The sequence below is a fragment of the Fukomys damarensis genome, unplaced genomic scaffold (genome assembly GCF_012274545.1).
Source record: "Fukomys damarensis isolate Sample0158 unplaced genomic scaffold, DMR_v1.0_HiC HiC_scaffold_16, whole genome shotgun sequence".
In the NCBI taxonomy this organism is placed as follows: domain Eukaryota; kingdom Metazoa; phylum Chordata; class Mammalia; order Rodentia; family Bathyergidae; genus Fukomys; species Fukomys damarensis.
In genome coordinates, this window is record NW_022900928.1 from 76,105,102 (window position 1) to 76,110,637 (window position 5,536).

Below are 5,536 nucleotides of genomic sequence, written 5' to 3' on the forward strand. Positions count from 1 at the left end.
GACCTGCTCTTTGTCCCTTCACATCTTAAATATTTGCCACTAGTTTCTTTTTTAGCAATTCCTGGTGTTTGTTGACATCAATTTCAAATGTCACAGACTTTATAAAATTTTAACTATAGACAGGACTATTTCCAAAACTAACCAAGAAGTTTGTTCATGACCATGGTTGTATGTGTGAGTTTTTAATCCTTACTTCTCCAGCTACATAGATGTCTAGGAACAAGGTTGATTGCAGTGAAAAGCTTGTCATTCACTCATCTTTCACAGACAATTCCAACTTCACCATCTTCTAAAGTGGTTTCTTGAGGAATTTATAGGAAATAAGTAAATATGGTTGTAGTTTATCCTGAGTTTGCATAAATCAGATCATAAATTATGTACAGTTTTGAAACAGATAATTTTATGTGAAAAGTAGTAAGAATATTTACAGAGTAACCAGCACAGTTACGAGTCACATCACCTGTGTGGACTATAGAAGGAGTTATGCTAGACTACTTAATGATTTCTTTTAGACTATTCTTTAGTATTCTAATTCTTCCTTATGATAGAAATCACAAAGTCAATCACCCAAGAAATTTAAAAAAAACTATTATGTTTGTCCCCGTTCTTAGGAAGTACTCCTTCAGTAATCTCCAACAAAACCATAGATGGATGAAAAGAAATTTGATGACTGAGATTCAGAGACACTCCATTAGGAAAGTCTCTTTTCCAGCCGTAGAAATTCGCTTATGTAAATAATGCAAGCTGGACCATTTATATGGTTAATTTATATACAATTTTTTTCACAATAAAAGTCCATATGAAATAAATATTAATATCTGAAATTATTTTATTTTTGTATGATGCTAAATCATCCTCAATCACAACTATCAGCCTATCATCACTGTCTTTAGCAACCTTAAAAACCCTTTCCCTATTAATCAAAAGAAAAGAGCCTACAAAATGATAGTGATTCTTTGTATCCTGGACACTTACTGTATTTGCAAGTATATTTTACTGGACTTGTATAAGAGAATGTTGGCCCTTAAAGTAATGATCTCTGCCAATGAAGATATAGCAAATACATGAGGTCAGCCTTTCTGGAAGGACTGGATCAGGAAGGAGGGAAAAATATAGCCATAGGAGTAGTTTCTACAAAACGGAAGCAAAACGCGTAACGATCTCAAGTTCTTAAATTCTTCACCAGCTAGCTGATGCCAGGATTGAAAGGCAAGAAAGCATAGCTTAATTTACAATATGTAAAACATCAGGTTCCCAGAGCAAAGGTCTAGTTTTTTAAGTCATATTCCCTTCTGTGTAATTATTCCAGCACCATTTTATGCAATTAAAGTCAAAGGAAGAAAGGGCCAAATGTAAAGGGGTAGCATGAGAAAGTTCCTAAAAGATGGTGAAAGAGTTCTGTATCTTAATTGCAGTAGTAATTGTGTGAAGCTATAAAATCTATTCAAGGGATAAAATGGCTCACAACTGCATTGACAATCACGATCACACACGCATATACAGAAACGGCGAACACTAAATATGATCTGTCATCCAGTGAACAGCAATGTATCAATGACAGTTTCCTCTTTATCATACTGCAGTGCATTACAGTAAGTTGTCACCCTTGTCAAAAGCTAGATGAATGGCATAGGATCCTAAGTACTTTTTTAGGACATTTTCTGAGTCTGTAATTATCATAAAATAAGGGATTCTTTAATTAAGGGAATTTTTGTCACATTTGATTATCAGCATCAACACTGAGTGGTTGTTACACATGGCTTCCCAGTTAGAAGCATCTTGGGAGAGCGTGGCATCCTCATCTGGGACCAAGGTGTTCTTTGGAAGTGAATGTCTTCATAGCCCCACCCTTAATCTAGGTCCAACCTCCAAATCCAGCCCACGTAAGTACGCCAACTGAGTCAAGCCTAGCCACTACCACATCCTACTTAGACTGTGACCCTAAATCTTTTTGGAGCCACCAATGGATTCAAGTCATCTAGAGGAAACATGTAGCAGTAGGTCAAGTACTCAGACTGACCTGGTAGAGATCTGTTTTCTTTCTTTAATCTTATTACAATTTTGTCAAGAATATAAAACATAACCATGTCACTAATCTGATTTCATTTTCTAAAATTTCCACAAGATAGGCCTGAAATTTTATGTTAAAATGATTCTCTGTGGCCCAATGACTAGAAGAGAAATTTCAAATCACTGTGCCTTTTACACAATCTCCTTTATATACTTTGCCCAGCCTGTTTTTCCAGATGTTTTTCTATCACTTTTCTTACTCTTATTCTCCTTCTGGTTATCTCCTTCATGTATACATGGTAGTTCAGATGGAGTAAAACAGCCCACGAAAGCTTTGTTCAGGTTCATGGCAGTTGGGTGGAAGTCACAGCTGGGCATCTGGGGTTGTCCTCCGTGTGACCTTTGCAGAAGATTTGCCCAGGTTTTTAATATGTTGGCAGGCACTTTCCAAGAAAGTGAGAATGAAGATGGCAAGGTCTCTTGAGTTAAGTTCAGCAGTTACATGGAGGCATTTTTAATGTGTTGGTGAAAACGACTGAATCATTCCACAATCAAAAATGAGAAGCAGCCCCCACTTTTTGATGATTGGAGCCAAAAAGAAGTTGTGGCCGTTTGAAAGGATTAAAGAGGTTGTTTAGTTAGGGAAAATATTAAAGGAAGCACTTTTGAGTGGGTCATAAAAGGGTTTGTGAGTTTCTATGCCAAAATAATAGTGATTTTATATCTATATTTGTATAGGTGTATGTTTGTGTGTGTTAGTGTGTGTGTACAAGAGGTATTCCAAGAGGCAAGAGATGTTCCAAAAAAGCAGAAGGAGCATTCCAAACTTATAATTGGAGCAAACCAAGGATCATGCATTTTAGTGAAAAGCTCTAGCTAAACTACTTGAATAATCCAGGAGACACCATCCAAATGTGTGTGACTGAGCATAGGTCCCAGAACAAGGCCAGGAGCCAATAACAGACCATTGTTTTAAGCCAGTGCTTTTGGAAAGTTTGTTATGTTCCAGTACAATTTCACACCAACTCCAGCTGCAGATAAATAGTCATTCTGATTGTGGAAAGACTGCAGCCCTGGCTGCTTCTCTACACTCTTACTATAAAAGCCACACTTTACCATGATCACAGGTTGGTGTATTTCTCCCTGCCACTAAATTCTGAGTTCCCTGGAGTCAGAACTGTGTCCTGGACTTCATAACAAGCAGGAATATGTAGTAAGCTAAAGAAAAAAATGCTAAAGTAATAAAATGCCAAAGGACTAGTCTTCATCTGATTTTATTTGAATATTTCCATCAAACTATGACCAGAGGGAACTTTCACTTCCTGTATTGAGAAGAGCAATGGATCTTATGCCCAATGATGTGGCTCACATGAGTTTAAATTTCACAGCAGTAATAGAGTAGACTTTTTCAAAGTGCTAAGATTAAATAGCCTCAGACGTGCAGTATTTTACTAGCTCTGCTCCTAATGGGCTAGGGAAATTTTCACTTGGAAATAGCAGAATGTAATTCTAAGCAAAACCCTGTAAGACTTGGCTTTATGTCAATATGCATTATAAAAATAAAAACATTTGTTTTATGCAATTTTTCTCTAGAGTTTTGTCCAGCATAATCCGGAGCAAGTCAGATTATTCATTATAGCCTGAAGTTACTTGTATATTACTGGTAATGTGACAGGAAAAAAAAAAAACAGGATGATCTTGTTAATCACCTTCAGGTCAAAATTTCTCCAGTTTGAAATCATTGTTTTCCATATATTTTAGCTGGATGAATCCAAATGTTGAATCATTAAATAACCTATTTCTAAACATGGATGTAAAGTTGTTTTTTTTCAAATTAAAGAATATTTAATACTGTTGTTTACAATATGCATAATAATATCACTTTATCTTTCAAATTATCATTAGTACGAATTTGAAAGGGAAACTGATGTTGACTCAGGTGCTAGAGTAAGAGATTTTAAATTCTTGTTTGGTTTTATTGTATTGGTGACCTGCTCATTGTCCCTTCACATCTTAAATAGTTGCCACTGGTTTCTTTATTAGCAATTCCTAGTGTTTGTTGACATCAATTTTTTTCTATTTTTTTGTTTTGTTTTGTTTTTTTGGTACCGAGGATCGAACTCTGTTCCTTGCACTTGTGAGGCAGGCGACAGAAACACTGAGCCAAATCCCCGGGCCTGTTGACATCAATTTTAAATGTCACAGACTTTATAAAAAATTTTAACTATAGTCAAAATCAACAGCTAGTTTCATTTTAAAAGAAAATATTTCAGAATACCTCATTGAAATACTTTGTACTTATGAGCCATTTTAATTTCTAGAGAACAGCAGAACTGTCTTGTTCAAGAAAGGCTGCATGGCTTTACATTGCTATAGTTTGGCAAAATACAAATCTAACCCCTCAATAGTAATCTCTTTATTTATAGGGAAATTTAAACCATATGACAGTAATTCATTTACACTTAATGCAATAGAGCCCTTTTGATCTATATTTTGAAGTGGCCTTTTTTTTAGGGCAAAAAGGTTTACCTTTACTAATTGGAAAAGAAGAAATGGCTCAAGTAGTAAAAATATAATTCCTCATCATGATAAGGGTTAAAAATTAGACTTCTCTGAGACAAGTTACAGCCCAAGTGTCAAGGGTAATCCAGACAGATAGACTGACATCAGCTGTGCAGTACATACTTTCTGGGTAATGATCAACCTTTCTGCTTGCTTATGCTAACAATAATAACAAACTTGCCTTCCCTGTACTGTACTTCTGACATCCTAGGTAGACAACTGGTGAATGAATTACAGACACAAATCCAATTCTAGTACATGAATAGCTGTTGATTTTGTGACATTGGTGTAGACAGGAGAGCTAGGAAATGAATCAGTCTTGTGTTCTATGTTGAAGGAGGTGCTGGGTAAACTCCACCTGAACTGGCTGGTCCTCAAGCTACATACCAGAGACATGAATCATTCTCAAAATTAACTCAGGGAACATTTTGGCTCTGAAGCCCACTAACCACAGGGGCTTGAGGTGGGACTGATGCAATTTAGAACTGCTGGCTTGGAGTAGGGAGTCATGGTTCAGTGCCAAAGAACTGGAATAAATCATATATGTACTTGAGTTTCATATTTCATATTCATCATTTATAATGCTGCTATAATTACCCAACATATATGGCAAAACTTCATATCACAAATATGAAATTATTTAAAAACTTTATATTAAATTTAGACATTAAGAATTACAATGCAAGAGAGTTGATCTTTGATGAATCATGAATAAAGAAAAGGAACAGCGATTTAACTGCTTTTTTTCATGTTTAATGGTCAAAACACTGTAGTAAAAAGGTAAGAAATTTGAGATCAGAAATTCTGATGATAAGACACTTGATGTTGGAAAAATCTTAAAACTCTCTAGTTCAGTGTGTTGACCTTGTATCCAGCTACCTTAGTGAACCTGGTTATTAAGTCTGGAATTTGGTGGAATTCTTGGGGTCTTCTATGTAAAGTATCATGTCATCTGCAAATAATA